The following is a 16709-nucleotide window of genomic DNA, read 5'->3' as shown; positions in this document are numbered from 1 at the left end:
GCAATAAAAGTTATCAGTTAAATGAGGGTTAATGGAAATTGAGAACAATATATAACACGTAGAATGTAGGCCTGTTCGGAATTTATAGAGAAAGTCTGTATTAAGAAATCCGATAAACTGCTTTTTCATTCCCAAGATAGCCACTGTATTTGGTTCTCTTTGCTCGTAGAGACAGGATCTTGGTATAAAATGTGATCCAAGCCCATGGGTTTGTTTTTGTTTATTTTTTGCAGCATTGGTCCTCAACTCAGAGCCCCTGGGCTGTTGAATGTTCATCCTGTGTTTTTTTTTTTTTTAAAGACTGATTTGGAAAGGCCTAAAGCCTCCATGGCTCCTAGTGTTTGTTGTTTAAGCCTGAAGATATAAACAACATTTGGAGTAATAGTTTGTAGATTACCTGGATTATGGATTTTCAGATCTTAATATAAATATTCACTGAATCTGAGTTTAAATATGGTTTTAATTTCAGAGGTATCAAAATATATTATTATATTGTGTAACTCTTGGTATTTGTTAATATGATTACATCCACTCTTTTATTCTTAAATTGTAAAGATGGCGTAGGTACCTGCTTCATATTAAGGGTTCAGTTTGTAAAAATCATTCACTCTGATCCGGGGGGGGGGATATAGAAAAGCCCCTGAAATGAGTGGGGTGTCGGCTACACACTTATTCTCCAAATGCCCGGGACTGGGGCGCTCGGTTTTTGTAAGGCAGCAGCTTGGTGCTGTGTAACCAGAGCATGTACCTGGGCCCGAGCTCTCCAAAACCCCACTTGTAGCCTTCCTCTGCCCCGATCCCTCCCGGGAGCAGCAGGACGGCAGGAAGCGGCTGGAGCGCCTTTCTGGCCGCAGCTCCCCCGAGGCCTGCAGTCAGTGCGTGCGTGCAGCTCGGTCCCTGCAATTCCAGAAGGGTTGTGTTGTGTTCCCCTCCCCCCCCCCCGTGTTTGTTTTTGTTTGTGCAGTGCTATGCTCAGGGTGTGCTTCCATGGCTGTCTTGTTGCTGCTGCTCAGGGTTGCCAGGTTTTCATGAAAGAACAAGCACTTTTTTCCAAAAAAACAAGCCCAAAAAAAAAAACCCAAAACAGGTGAAATTGAAACACCAATGTCTGTGAGTCGCATAGATGACAAAGGAGCTTAGCTTTTTGCATGTTTCTCTGTTTTAGCATGTTACAGAAGGTCTGCATGATGTGCACGAATGGCACACTTACAAAATTTGCACGTAGCCTTATTCTCATTGCTGAAAACAGGCTGAATCCATGCTTTTAGTTCACGTTCCTCTTCCCATGCTTTGTAGTACTTTTTACTGTATTTAGCCCAGTTCTTTACTGTAGCCATAGTAGATCAAAACCATTTAGTAGTGTAGCAGCCAAGGATGGAAACAGTAGGTATAGACTGGCTTTCTTACAGAGGTGATCTTCTACAGGGAGAAGAAATGAAAGAAAAAAAAAAAAAAGCAAAATTAGAGGAAAGCAAAAGTGGTGTAGAAAAATAGCATTACAAGTTTCCATGTCACATTTTTTTACCTGTAGTCAGCAGGTATGGACAAGCTTTCTTTTTGTCAAAATAAGGGTTGGTTTTTTTTTATAAAAGGTGATCAGCTACAGGGAAGAAATGAGAAAAAAAAAATAGATGAAATCAAGTGGAGTAGAACAAATTGGAGAAATTACTTACCTGATAATTTTGTTTTCCTTGGTGTAGACAGATGGACTCAGGACCAATGGGTATAGTGTACTCCTGTTAGCAGCTGGAGACGGATCAGATTCCAATCTGACGTCAGCCCCTAGTACAGTGATGGCTAACCTTTTGCGCTCAGTGTGTCAAAATTCATAAAAAAACAGAGCATAACTCGGGTGGTGTGTCACTTCTAGAAAAATCCATAATTTTGTGATTTGTAGCTCTAATATTAATAACAAGTTATAATTTTAATGTTCTGTATTTATTAATAAAGCAAAAACAAATAATTATTTACCTTACCTGCTTAGTGACTTTTTTTTGCTGAATTTCATTGGCTAAATCTTCAATTAAAACACTCTCTCCCCCTCCACCCCCCCCCCCCAAACTTTCACTCCCCTGGATTTTCTCAAACACACTCATGCTCTCACACTCACTGGTTCCCCCCACCCCCACACACACACTGACCCCCAGGCAGGCTCCCATTCATTTTCACACCACTCCCGCTCCATCCTCCAGGCAGGCACCCATGCATTCACACACATACACCCCCATGCAGAGTCCCATTCATTCACATGCACACACTAAAGGCAGACACCCCTCTCTTTTGCCAGCAACCTCAGAACCTCTCTCATTCCTCTGCTGCCACTGTCATTGCTGCCGCATGGCTATTGGGGAGGTGCCAATTGCTGCTACTGGCACTGAAGCCCATTCTGCTGCCTCCTCTGTGCAGGCCCCGTGGGCTTCCACTTTCTCCATGCTGATCTCGTACATTGTGAGATCCACATAGAGAAAGTGCTATTCTTGCACATTCCCAAAGATTACATGTGCCAATCACTAAAAAGTAATTTATTTTGTTTTTTTACCTTTGCTGTCTGATCTTCATTTTCTAATTGGTTGGTCACAGGCTTTTTTTCCCACCTTCCCTTTCTTATTTTTTTTGCCAATTCCTTTTATATTGTCTTTTTTTTCTGTTTCTTTTCTCTCCATCTTCTTCCCTCAAACACACAGGTTCTCATTCTCACATGCTCTTCTCTCTCACACACACACAGGCTCTCACTGTCACATGCATTCTCTCATACAATCATTCATACACACATGCTCTCACTGGCACATGCTGTCTGACTCACACACACAGGCTCTCTCTCACTCCCATATGCTGTCTTGCTCAAGCACATGCCGTCTCTGCAAACATTCAAGTCCTCACTCACACACAATCTCTCAACTCATCTCATACACACACACACACACACCCTCTACAGACCCTCAGCCTCTCTCTCACCTCTGGGCCTCCTTCGCGGGTCATCGCAGGATGGGCTCTGTGGCAGCCCTGCTACCAGGCCTCTTCCTCTTCTCGAGCCGCTGCGACTTGGGATTCGCGGCTGCCCGTAAACGCAAGCGCTGCTCCTCTCCTGCACGCGCCGATGCTTCACCTCCTTCCAGCCCACGTGGCTTCGGCGACGTTTACTTCCGGGGCCGCACAGGCAGGAAGGAGGAGGAGCATCAGCGCGTTTAAACGTGATCTTTTTCTTCGGGCCGCGGCCCTGCCTATCTGCCTATCGCTGCGCCCGGGGGCATTGGGGGGGGGTGGAGGGATACTAAAAAACTAGTTTTAAAGGGTCGGCGCAGCCAATAAAAAAAAAAATTCCCGATAGTCCACGAAACGCTGTGCGTGTCAGCAAAAAGTCTCGGAGTGTCACCTCTGACACACGTGTCATAGGTTAGCCATCACTGCCCTAGTACACATACCCCTGCAGGAAGTGCAGCTCCTCGGTATTCTTCCTTGAAAAGCGTTGTGGATATATATGTGACTGACTGATTGATTAACTTCATATTATGAAGCTGGAGACCGCCAGTGTACTCAACCGGAAAGCGTCGACACCGGACAGGGTGGACATCTTAGGTAAATAAAGACATGGCTTACCCATAACTCATTGGCACAATGCCTCAGGGCAGCCCAGGGTGGGATGCTGAGTCCATCTGTCTACACTAAGGAAAACGAAATTATCAGGTAAGTAATTTCTCCATTTCCTAGCGTGTAGCAGATGGACTCAGGACCAATGGGATGTATAAAAGCTACTCCCGAATCGGGTGGGAGGCTGCCCGTGGTCCACTTAGAATTGTCCTTGCAAATGCCGTGTCCTCCTGAGCCTGTACGTCCAGACGGTAGAATCTGGAGAAAGTGTGGATAGAGGACCACGTTGCCGCTCTACAGATGTCCGCAGGTGAAAGCATTCTAGTCTCTGCCCAGGACACCGCCTGGGCTCTGGTTGAATGGGCCTTGACTTGTAGTGGTGGAGGTTTTCCTGCTTCTACGTAGGCCGCCTTAATGACTTCTTTGATCCAGCGGGCAATGGTTGCCCGCGAGGCCGCTTCCCCTTGCCTCTTTCTGCTGTGAAGGACGAAAAGGTGGTCTGTCTTTCGTACCGGTTCCGACCTTTCCAAATATCTGGCTAGGAGTCTGCCGATGTCGAGGTGACGTAGGCTACGGTCTTTTCCCGAGTTCTTCACACCGTCCATCGTTAGTAGTGCGATGGTTTGAGGTGGAAGTGTGAGACCACTTTGGGGAGGAAGGAGGGAACTGTGCGTAGTTGGATGGACCCCGGGGTGAATCTGAAGAACGGTTCACGGCAGGACAGTGCTTGTAGCTCCGAGATGCGGCGGGCCAAACACACGGCCAGCAAGAACACTGTCTTTAAGGTTAACAGACGGAGAGATAGGCCTCGGAGGGGTCTGAAGGCAGATCCCGCTAGGAACTCCAAGACGAGGTTGAGGTTCCACAGAGGTGTACCGTCCACCTTAGAGGTGGGCAAATGTGTTTGACTCCTTTCAGGAAGCGTGATACATCCGGGTGCGAGGCTATGCTGTTGCCCTCGCTCCTGGAGCCATAGCATGACAATGCTGCTATCTGTACCTTGATGGAATTGAGGGACAGACCCTTCTGTAGCCCATTCTGTAAGAATTCCAGGATCACGGGAACTCTGGAGGGGCATGGCTTGACGTTGTGGTCTTCGCACCAGGCCTTGAAGACTCTCCAAATCCTTATGTACGTTAGAGATGTGGAGAACTTGCGTGCTCGGAGGAGAGTATCTATTACTGCCCCCGAGTATCCGCTCTTCCTCAGTCGAGCCCTCTCAATGGCCAGACCGTAAGCGAGAATTGAGTCGGGTCCTCGTGAAGGATCGAGCCTTGTTGGAGCAGGTGGCAGGGGTAGTGGGTTCCCTGCCAGCAGTCTTCTCATGTCTGCGTACCAGGGTCTTCTTGGCCAATCCGGGGCCACTAGGAGAACTAGTCCCCTGTGTCGCTGTATCTTGTGAATGATTGCGCCCAGCAAGGGCCCCGGCGGGAAGGCGTATAGAAGGGTCCCCGGAGGCCAGGGCTGTACCAGGGCATCGATCCCCTGGGACTGCGGGTCCCGTCTGCGGCTGAAGTATCTGGGTACTTGAGCATTGGATCTGCTTGCCAGAAGGTCCATGTTTGGGATCCCCCACCGATTCACTATCATTTGGAAGGCTGTGTATGACAGTTTCCATTCTCCTGGGTTTAGACTTTCTCTGCTGAGGAAGTCTGCCTCGATGTTGTTTTTCCCGGCAATGTGGATGGCCGAGATCTCCTGGAGATTTGCTTCCACCCACGCCATCAGGAGGTCTATTTCTAGGGACACCTGTTGGCTTCTGGTTCCGCCCTGTCGGTTGATGTAGGCCACCATCATGGCGTTGTCAGACATCACTCTGACCGCTTTGCCTCGAAGTCTGTGGGCAAACCGCAGGCAGGCTAATCTGGCTGCCCCCACTTCTAGGTGGTTGATGTTCCATCCCGCCTCTTCTGCGTTCCACTGCCCTTGGGCGGTCAGCTTTCGCAGTGTGCTCCCCATCCGTGTAGGCTGGCATCTGTGGTGAGCAGGGTCCAGGTCGGGGAGGATAGGCTTGATCCTCGGCTCAGGTGGCTGTTCTGCAGCCACCACCGTAGCTGGGTCTGGACGCTGCCCGGGAGTGGAAGGCGTACGGTGTAGTTCTGGGACCGTGGACTCCACCACGTTAGAAGTGAGCGCTGTAGAGGTCTCATGTGTGCTCGCGCCCATGGCACTACTTCCAGCGTGGACACCATCAGTCCGAGGACTTGCAGGTAATCCCATGCTGTGGGACGAGGAACGCTCAGCAAAGTCTGAAGCCGGCCCTGCAGCTTTGACCTCCTCGCGGGGGTCAGGCTGACCTTGTCTTCCTTGGTGTCGAATTGGACTCCTAGGTATTCCAGCGACTGTGCGGGCTGTAGGGAGCTTTTGTTTATGTTGACCACCCATCCTAGGCTTTCCAGTAGTGCTATGACTCTGCTGGTTGCTTGGTGGCTTTCCTCCGGTGACTTCGCCCTGATCAGCCAATCGTCCAGGTAGGGATGAACGAGGATTCCCTCCTTTCTGAGTGTTGCCGCCACTATTACTATTACCTTGGTGAACGTCTGGGGTGCTGTGGCTAACCCGAAGGGTAGTGCCCGGAACCGATAGTGACGATTCAGGACCTTGAAGCGTAGGAAGCGCTGGTGTTCCTGATGCATTGGGATGTGTAAGTAGGCCTCAGACAGATCCAGGGATGTGAGGAACTCTCCTGGTTGTATTGCCCATATGACGGATCGTAAGGTTTCCATGCGGAAGCGGGGAACCCTTAGGTGGCGGTTGACCGACTTGAGGTCCAGGATGGGCCTGAATGTGCCCTCTTTCTTGGGTACGATGAAGTAAATGGAGTAATGTCCAGTATTCATTTCCCGTATAGGCACCGGGGTTATGGCCTCGAGGGTCAGAAGCCCGTTCAGTGTAGCTTCCACTGCCGCCCTCTTGAGGGGGTCGTGGCAGGGAGATTCCACGAATTTGTCGGGGGGAGTTCGATTGAAGTCCAGGTAGTACCCCTCCCGGATGATGGCTAGGACCCATTTGTCCGTAGTTATCTCGACCCATCTGCGGTAGAATAAGGCTAGTCTGCCCCTATAGCATCTTCCCTTGGATGGGTCGGCTGATTCTCATTGTGGGGTGCGGCCGGAGCCTGCACTCGCACTGGTTCCTCTCTTGGTGTGCTGGTTCCGAAAGGACTGGTTCCTGCCCGTAGGGCAGGGTGCTCGATAGTTGCTTTTGAAAAGGTTGAAGCGCTGTGAGCTTCTGCCTCTGGCGGATCTGTGGAAGGGACGCTGGTTTCTCTTCGTCTTGTTTTCCGGCAGGCGCGGTAATGGGGAGTCACCCCATTTGTTGGCCAGTTTCTCTAGTTCGCTGCCGAAGAGGAGGGATCCTTTGAAGGGCATCTTTGTTAGACTCGTCTTGGAAGAGGCGTCCGCCGACCAATTTCGGAGCCAGAGCTGTCTTCTGGCTGCCACAGTGGACGAGACTCCTTTGGCTGTTGTATGCACTAGATCGGAAGCCGTGCCGGTGAGAAAGGACAGAGCTGATTCCATGTCCTCTCCCGGGGTGCTGTTCCTGGCTTGAGATAGGCAGGCACATGTCACCACGGTGCAGCAGGCCGCAATCTGAAGGGACAGAGCTGCAACCTCGAATGACTGCTTTAGCAAGGCTTCTAGGCGCCGGTCATGAGCGTCCTTGAGCGCCGCTCCTCCCTCCACTGGGATGGTAGTGCGCTTAGCGACCGCGCAGACCATGGCGTCCACCCTAGGGCATGCCAGGAGTTCTTTGGTCGCTGGGTCCAGGGAATACATGGCCAACAGTGCGCGACCCCCTTTGAATGAGGACTCTGGAGCATTCCACTCTAGGTCAATTAGCTGTTGTGCCGCCTGTAAGAGAGGAAAATGGCGAGACGTCTGATGAAGGCCCTCCAGCAGGGGGTTCATTCTAGGTTCCCCTGAGGGCCCTTGGCCCGGGATAGCGAGTTCCGTTAGACATTGGGATACTAGGTCCGGGAGCTCATCCTTTGTGAAGAAGCATCTCATGGTTCGGTGTGGCTCTGTCCCTGGGGGGAGTTCCCCTTCTTCCAGGGGCTCAATTTCCTCTTCAGAGTGGTCTGTGTCCCCGTAGGCGGAACTTCTGGACGGTGTGGACCTGTGCCTAGGCCTTGAGGGTCCTGGGGCATGAGGGTCCTCCGGAGGCGCCTGTGGCTGGACCTCCCGGGGTTCAGTTTGCATCCTGACAAAGGCGTGAATCTCCTTGAACAGCTCCACCCAGGATATCGAAGCTGGGTCTAAGTTGAGGGGCGCCGGTTCTCTGGGAGTCCCTGAGTGCGGGGTGGACTCCCTGGGGCCTGCTAGGTCCGGGGTGCCCCCTGAAGAGCTAGCATTGGGCCCTGGCCTGGATCTCCCAGGACCTCCTCCAACTGTGCGCACAGGGCGTCGGCCTCCTCGCTCTGTGCTGCTCCGACATGGCATGCTTGGCAGAGGCCTTGCGCTTTTATGCCCGACTCTGGAGGTGCCATGACTGTGGCCACGTGAGCTCTTGTGCGCTCCAGTGCGCCTCAGATATGCGCGGAGATGTGCGCCTAGCCGCAGATAGGCGCCTTGTTCCGTGCGCGCAACTTATGCGTGTGAGGTATTATGTGCGCTCGAGTTGAACGGCGAGGCGAGTCTGGTCAAGATGGTAACCTCCTCGGAGGGTCTCCACGGGGGTAGACCCTCTGGAACAGCCGGGGCCTAGCCATGCTAGGGCGGATCAACCTGGCAGCACTGGCTCCAATCGGCGGCCTGTGCTCCTCTTCGATCCTCGGAGACAGTTTACATAGAAGATTTCTACCTTACCTTGTCTGCTGCGCTTCCCGGTTTTGTCCCGGGCGGTCTCCGGCTGCGGGGGGGGAGAGGGCAAATACCTTCAACGCCGCGCTCGAGGAATGCAGCCGCTGCCTCTCAGCCGTGCCCGAAATCGAGGGCTAAGTCCCTGCTGAGATTTGGCCACCGGACTGAGGCTCACCTCTGAGGGACCAGAGGGTATCACCGCAGGAGAGCCGGGCTAGTCTTCAGGTAAACTTTTCTTCTTAAATTTGGGTTTTTCCTTGAATTTTGGTTCTAACACTCAGTGTGCAAATAGTCCCCAACTGCTTTGGAGACGGAACATACTGAGGAGCTGCACTTCCTGCAGGGGGTATATGTATGAGCGGCTGACGTCAGATTGAAATCTGATCGGTCTCCAACTGCTAACAGGAGTACACTATACCCATTGGTCCTGAGTCCATTTGCTACACGCTAGGAAATAAAAGATACCAGCCCCTCTCATTCCCCCCTCCGAGCACATCCCTGGCACCCACACACTCACTCATTCCCCCCTCCGAGCACATCCCTGGCCCCCACACACTCACTCATTCCCCCCTCCGAGCGCATCCCTGGCCCCCACACACTCACTCATTCCCCCCTCCGAGCGCATCCCTGGCCCCCACACACTCACTCATTCCCCCCTCCGAACACATCTCTGGCCCCCACACACTCACTCATTCCCCCCTCCCAACATACTAATTCCTCCCCTCCTGATACCTGGCTGTAGCTGCACAGTCTGAAGATTCCTTTGCTGTTGCCCTCCAATGCCCTGCTGCTGGCCTTCCCGTTCCAGGTCTGCCAACAAAAATGTGCTCCTGAGGTATCCATCAACAAGGCTTGCCGCTCACTATTTGAATCCTGCTCTGATTGGCTTACTGCTGCACTATACGGATAGGGTGTGTCGGATATGGACAGGCTTCATCGCAGCAGCAGCCAATCACTGTAACATCAGAGCACAAGTCCCGCCCAACAAGCCCAAAAAAAAAACGCGACTGGCGGAAAAAATAGCCCAATTAAAAGCAACCAGCGAATCGGAAAAAAAAAAAACGCGAATGACTAGGAAAAGAAGCCCAATCTCGCGGTAAATAAGCGAGGTTGGGCAACGCTGCTCCTGCGAGTTTCTCCCGCTGTTGCCGCCTCATTCTCACCGGCTGGGAGAGGGGCGGTGGAGGGAGGGGGGATGAGGATGACGAAGTGAAAATGGCGGATCTTTCGAAATCCAATCCCGGCCCTTGACATACGGAGAGAGAGGGGGGACAACGAGCGGCGGGCAGAGCCGGAGGTAACTGAGGACCGGGCCGCGGTCTTGCTCTTGTTCTTGTTATGGTGAGGGGCTGCGGCCGCTGCGCCTAGTACCGGGGAGAGGGGGGGAGCCAAGGCCTAACCAACCCCGCCGAGGACAGTGACACACACACACACACTTGCACAAAGGGGGACGCACATAACACCTTTCTTTCTCCCTAAACCCTCTTAAAATTATATTATTCGGAAGTGAGTTGCTTTTTGCCAGCTTATTTTTAGAGCTTTTAGAAGAAAAACAAACTGCTGCTGTATTAAGCCGCAGCCTCTGTTAAGCACTCCTCCCTTTCTTTAGCTTTTTTGATTCTTCGGTGTTTTAATCTTTTTTTTAAATCTAATTATATCGTGGCTGGCATTGGCCCAATGTTGAGCTTTTTTTTTTTTTGTTTTTGTTTTGTCGATTTTACTGGCTTTTTTTTTTTTTCTACCTACCCCCCCCCCCCAGGATGAGTAGGACTGGAACTGGATGCTTCTCTCCAGCTCACACCCTTCCAATTGCTCCTGCAATGGTCAGGGACAAATGGACACTTCACCTCCATAGCCAAACCTGCTCTTGGGACTAGCACAACACTAGTTTTAGTTCCATTTTGTAAGGGCTGTAAGCAATAACAGAATGTGTGCAGTGCATTGTGTCCCTGTCTGGACCCCTTTTCCTACAAAACCGAAAAAGCTAATGGCACTGGCTAGCTGTTTTGGGCTTAAAATGTAACTATTTTTAGAAACAGTTTTTTGTTTATTTTAATCTGATGCCCCCCCCCCCGGAGTTATGTGATGCAAAACTTATTGATCTTGTGTTTCTGGCACCCAGGAAACACGGGTTGAAAACTTTTAAATGAATTCCTTGCTGTGTATTTTCAATTATATTATGTGAGCAAAACTTGCCCTCCAGATGATAAGAGTCTGTGCTTTTAAATTATCTTTTGGTCTTTTATTCATAGTGGTTGCTCAACTGTCTTGGTTAAAATTTCATTGAGACTGGAGTACATTGTGATGTCATTAGGTATTCAGAAAACTGCCTTTCTATTGGTCCTTGTCTGCTGATGTGCTGACCATGTGTCAGCAGAGCTTCTGCCTTTCACATCCTCCTTTTCAGTATCCTTAAAAAACCCCCCCAAAAAACAGACTGCTTGCTGTGCAGTCCTGGAGGCTGCCATTTGAAGTGGCAAACATTTGGGGGAGAGGAAGATATTGTGGTCCTTTCTCTCTCTCTCATTTTTTTTTGTCACATTAGCTGCTGTATAATACCTATATCTAAGGGTCTAGCTCAGGGTGGGCAAACATTTTTGTTTTATTTTAACACTGCCCCTCCCCCACTACTAGACTGGAGCTCTGAGGGGAACCCCCAGTACAGGCAAGAGCCAATAATGAGGCCCTGTTTAAAACAGTTTCCCATTACTGGACTGGCAGAACATTTTGAAGGAAGAGGGTATAAAAAATGGTTTACATTTTGTCCTTATAATATGGAACTGTCTTGTTTTAATGTTGTATCATAGTGGTTACATTCCAGATTTAGGCTGTTATTGGTATGGGTTTTGGTTATTTGTGTTATAGGCTTTTGTTTTTGGTAACTGATTATTCAGTTCTGTTGATCCTGAGCAATAATGTGTCCCTGATTTATCTCATTATTAGAGAATCATTACTTCATCATGTTTTGAATGGCAGGACTTTAAAAACAGAGCAGAATCTGAAATAACTTTATTCTTTTATCTTTCTGGAACTTTTGTAAAAAATGTTTGAAGCATCTTATTAAATATAACTTCTCAAATTGTGTTTTATTTATTTATTTGCTTGCAGTTGTCCCAGGTCATCCTAGCATAGGAATTGAAAGATGTTTTGGTGCTTCCTGTTTCTCCCACATTTGATTAGCAGTAAGGAAACATAAAAATGCCTGGGGCTCGGCGCTCCTCTGATATGTTTCTTAACTTGAATTCCCAAAATTAAATGTCAGCTGCTCAGTTTCATACCAGTGGGAAGTTAAATAAAGAGAGAGCTCACTGGCTCACATCTATTTTTTTTTTTAAGTTCTTTAAGTTCTTGGTGAGATGGTGCTTTGTGGCTTTTTGAATTTGTGATGTAAAATTTCTACAGTCATGCTCAAACAGTTATGGGTTGGACTCTATCATCATCAAGTAAGAATCTGTGATATTTAGATACATTTTCTTATTTCCTTATTTTTTGTTTCAGGTTATTTAGATATATTTTTTAAAGAATGTGGGTTTCTGGATTTGTTTGTTCACATTTACTGTTTTATTGTTACATTAAAAAAAAAAAAAAAGAAGACTGTATGGTCAGTGGGGGCGTTTTCTCTTGCTCTTCCAAGTGCTTCTGCTTGAGGATCCTGAAACGCAGAACTACATACTTTTTGTGTCACTTAAAAAAAACCCCAAACAAACCCCAAAACCCCCCCATGGAATGTGGACTCTGACATAGAGATGCCACCTACTGTCTATATAAATTGGTATGAAGCTTAAGAAAACAGACTCTCCAAAAAAGGAAAAAGATGAAGGGGGATGTTATGGGAGATTTTTCCCCTTCTGAATAGAATGTTTGTTCTTTTTGGTTAAACAAAATAAATAAGACCCAATCAAACAAATCAAGAACTCAACACAAAATCTTTTTGGTTGGCATATCTCAAAATATAGAGTTTTGACTTTGACAGCTGTGTTGCATTTTGGTTGGACTTCTTATACCGTTCAGTTCTGGTACTGTCATGTAGTGCTATAGAAGTGTTAAGTTGTAGTATTAGTGGTGGTGGTAGTAGTTGGCTAGATTCCTCAAAAGATCAATTTTTATTTTTCTTACGTGTACTGTTCCATTATGGGAGCTTATTCTTAGGCCGTCCTTCCTTTCTTTTTTTTTTTTTTGACTCAGCAGTTTCCTTCAGCTTAGTCAGAAGCCGGGCTGGGATTTGGCGCCATGTGCTTTCATCTGCAACATCCTGGCGATTTCTCCCTTATTTTATATCCCTTCGTCCCCAACATAACCTAGTTTGGTCATTGCAGTGACAGTCCTGGGCCAAGGGGGCATACGCCAGGGCTCCCTTTGTGGCTCTGAATCTGTTCACCTGGAGTTGCCTTTGAGCAATGACCATGACTTACCTTTCATTCGGGGCTATGAAACCGCTTCAGTGTTCCCAACTCCAGATGACCCAGGGAGTGGAAGACGTGATTCTATGATCAAGCAGAGGCCTTCCATGTGGCTGTGCACAGCACTTGCCAGCTGATCCACAGAGCTGAACACCTCCTTTTGTCTTAATGTGAGATGCTGTAATCAAGTGATACAAAGGGTAATAAGAAAAACATGCTAGAAATATGCCACAAGTAAGAGGAGTGCCGAGGAATGTGAGACCTTATGCTGAATAGGAAGGAAAAGCTAATAGTTAACACTGAAAAAATGGCTGTGCTTGAGTGAATGTGCACAAGTCACCAAAGATGTTTTATGATAAACGTTTTCCCCCCGAAGAAGAATTATTTTCATTGATAAGCAGGCTTGTTCACCCATGCTGTCTGGGTGATGTCATCTGGTTGTCATGGGGTGGAGCTTTCTCTCTAAGTTTGAAGACTTTTCGTCTGCGGCTATGTGGCTGATTCCTGTGCGCATTGAGCGTTCTCCCCAGTTTTTGTTTTTCCCATGCTTTGCATGGACGTGTGAGGCTGTTCTCTCTACTTTCTCCTCAGTAAAGTTAAAAAAAAAAATCAATTTAAAATGTCCAAGTCGGGATTTAAATTCGGTGAATGTGGAAACATCATGTCGGTGACCAGTGGGCACAAACTGCTATTTGTGCCTTGGTTCCGAGCATGATTAAGCGCTCTGTGAGGAATGCGGGAGAATGTGTCCCAGAGCTCAGCGCCACCGAGCGGCTTGGAGAAGAGACGACTGAGGGGGGATATGATAGAGGTGTTTAAAATCATGAGAGGTCTAGAATGGGTAGATGGGAATCGGTTATTTACTCTTTCGGATAGTAGAAGGACTAGGGGGCACTCCATGAAGTTAGCATGGGGCACATTTAAAACTAATCGGAGAAAGTTCTTTTTTACTCAACGCACAATTAAACTCTGGAATTTCTTGCCAGAGGATGTGGTTAGTGCAGTTAGTATAGCTGTGTTTAAAAAAGGATTGGATAGGTTCTTGGAGGAGAAGTCCATTACCTGCTATTAAGTTCACTTAAAGAATAGCCACTGCCATTAGCAATGGTTACATGGAATAGACTTAGTTTTTGGGTACTTGCCAGGTTCTTATGGCCTGGATTGGCCACTGTTGGAAGCAAGATGCTGGGCTTGATGGACCCTTGGTCTGACCCAGTATGGCATTTTCTTATGTTCTTATGTTTCTTATCCTTCAACTAAGAGAAGAAAGGTCCAGATCTTATGTTCAGTCTCCAGCAGATGGAAGATCAACCCAGTCATCCCCAGGACCGAAGACCTCACATCCAGATCGAGCGAGATGCTCTTCCTTGCTCGGATCCAAATCAAATGCACACAGGAGTGCACCAAATACATTGGCACACAGTGGTGCCTCAATAACATTGACGCACATAAAGGCACAGGAAACATCGGTGCACAACTCTGCGCTGCAGACATCGACGTGCGGGAAGGCACCTTCAGAGCATGTCGCTCCAAACACATTGATGCACATTGGACCTCTGTCTTCGGTGTCCCAAAGAGCCAACTCAGTAAACACAGTCGGAGAAATCTATCTTACTGGTGGAATTCAATCTTATAAAAAATGTATTGTATAACCAGATCTGTCATCATTGGGAAATACAGTGAAATCACCATCTCACAATCCCTTCTTACAGTTGTCTGACCAGGAAATGTCTAATCACCAATGGAGCTGATCTCCTCGCCAGAATCTAGTCAGTACAAAGGGGAGCTCTCATGCCTACATCACCACCCTCTTCTTTACACGAACCCTTATTGGACAAGCCAAAAATACAACTATCAATCTCCAGTGCCTAGACCTGCTGCACCAAGAGAAAACATCTTAAAAGCAGCAATACCTTTGTCTCGGCAACATAGATCCACATCTCATCGATCTACTAGCTATGCATCCTCGTTGGGAAGGTCTCAGCCACCTGTCAGCCTTCATGATCATAAATACAGATCAGTGGCGGATGAAACACTGACACAAAACTTCCATTTTGAAGTCCTTTTTTGATAATCTACCTACTCAGCAGGAGACTGGGACACCCTCATTCCCCACTTCAATCAGAAGCAGGTCATTCTTATCTCTAACCTCACTCCTTCACCTTCAAAGCTGAGCATTAGCCCGCAGGACTCCCAACAGCCCTCCAGGCTCGCCAGTTTTGTCTCACTGTCCTGATGAGACTCCTACCTTCCTTCCTGGGGGACTCAATGGGCATCCCTTCAGAAGAACTGGCTCAACCATCATCACCTCCAGAGGACCTAACTTATTCCAAGTTTTTAGAAAAAGTGGGAATTCTATTAAAAATTGAAACTAGGAAGGTGCCCGATCCTAGGACTGAGATGATGGGCATTTTTGAAGATTTTAGAGGTGCCATTAGAGCCTGCCACACTCCCTTCTCATTTGTTACTGGATTCAGTCATGGATAGAGTTGGGAATCCCCTAACTCTCTGGTCATAATGTCCAGGAAGCTGGCTCTCAAATATAAAATGCAAAAATCCATCCACTACATTATGGTTTAAATTCCGCATGCCTCAATTGTGGTAGAATCTGCAACGAAAAAGGCAAAGAAAACGAGATTGCATTCTGATACACCGCCTGGAAAAGATGGCAAGTTTGCTAAATGAATTTGGCAGGAGGGTTTTTCAGAATTCCATGCTCGATGCTTGAATTCACAAACATCTATTTTATATAATGCAATATTTGTATGAATGCGTTCAAAATCTGATACCCTTTATCTCACAGCAACAAGGAGATACGGGAACACCTCAGCTGCTTGCAGACTTTTATAAGAGGGCTTACATCACTTTTTCAGAACAACCCATAAGGGATTCAGTACTTCAGCCAGATCCTCAGCAGCTTCTCTGGCGGCTAAATGTATAGCATTGCTCCATTCTAGTGCAGAAAGAGGATGTGTATGATAAATTAGCAAACTTACCGTTTCTTTGGTGAGAAACTGAGGGAAACAGTTTCTCAAATGAAAGAGCATAATGTAGCAATGTAATGTTTAACATCTCCAACTGAAACACCATCTTCTAATTGAAAATATTTTCTAACCTACAAGAAAAACTTCTACCCACGTAGATCATACAAGGGCTACCAAAATTATTACCATCCCTACTGACCTCCCGCCTGTCAGCAGCAGCAACAAAAGAACCACCCAAGGGGGTCAATGACCTCAGAAAGTGCAACAATCATAGTCCCAGAAGCAACAGAGTTTTTAAGGGCCAGTCAGCTGCAACACCCACGACATGTTGGGGGAGCAGAATTTCATCCTTCTTTCATGCTTGGTCAAAGAAGATAACTGATTAGAGGGTTCTGAAGATAATTTCCCAAGGTTACAGGCTACAGTTCACTTGAATATGAACCTGTGTTACCACACTTAGTAGCCTGCACCAGCAGGCAGTTTCACATACCATTGCTTCATCAGGAAGTAAGAACTCTATTGGACCAACAAGCAATCTGTCCTCTTCCAACTTACCAGATACACAAGGGCTACTACTCCCAGTGCTTCCCCATTTCCAAGAAATCGGGAGGTCTCAGTCCAATCCTAGACTTTCCTAGCGTGTAGCAGATGGACTTGGGACCAATGGATATAGTGTGCTCTTGATAGCAGTTGGAGACGGAGTCAGATTTCAATCTGACATCAGCACTACATATACCCGTGCACGAGGCTCTGTTCCTCAGTTTTTTCCGTCTCCATAGCAGTTCGGGACTTCACACACGCTTGCAGAACGTTAGAAAACCAAACTCCAAATTCAAAGAAGAAAGAATCTTACCTACAGACTAGCCCCGCTCTCCTGCAGTGATACCTAAGGGTCCCTCCCCCAGTCGAGAATTCCTGAGGTGATTTGCGAGATC

General features: G+C 47.9%; 1 protein-coding gene and 1 long non-coding RNA gene across 3 annotated transcripts in view; one reads left to right on the top strand and one right to left on the bottom strand.

The window, feature by feature from the left end:
* Positions 1 to 1152: 1152 nt before the first annotated feature.
* Positions 1153 to 9389, bottom strand: LOC115090251. Its single transcript, XR_003856353.1, has 3 exons — positions 9123 to 9389; positions 1526 to 1600; positions 1153 to 1419 (listed from the first exon to the last, which is right to left on the bottom strand). It is a non-coding gene; the product is annotated as an uncharacterized LOC115090251 (long non-coding RNA).
* Positions 9390 to 9420: 31 nt separating this feature from the next.
* The window catches only part of LIN54 (lin-54 DREAM MuvB core complex component), a 303678-nt gene continuing 296389 nt past the window's right edge, over positions 9421 to 16709 (top strand). The window contains exon 1 of one of the 2 annotated variants that reach the window (XM_029599095.1): positions 9421 to 9687. The gene's annotated coding sequence lies outside the window, so the exon portion shown is untranslated. Of the gene's footprint in view, positions 9732 to 16709 lie in introns of both variants that reach the window. The other variant, XM_029599087.1, reaches the window with a different exon arrangement.

Source organism: Rhinatrema bivittatum, chromosome 1 (genome assembly GCF_901001135.1).
Source record: "Rhinatrema bivittatum chromosome 1, aRhiBiv1.1, whole genome shotgun sequence".
Lineage (NCBI taxonomy): Eukaryota > Metazoa > Chordata > Amphibia > Gymnophiona > Rhinatrematidae > Rhinatrema > Rhinatrema bivittatum.
This window is presented reverse-complemented; position numbering and strand designations above follow the sequence as displayed.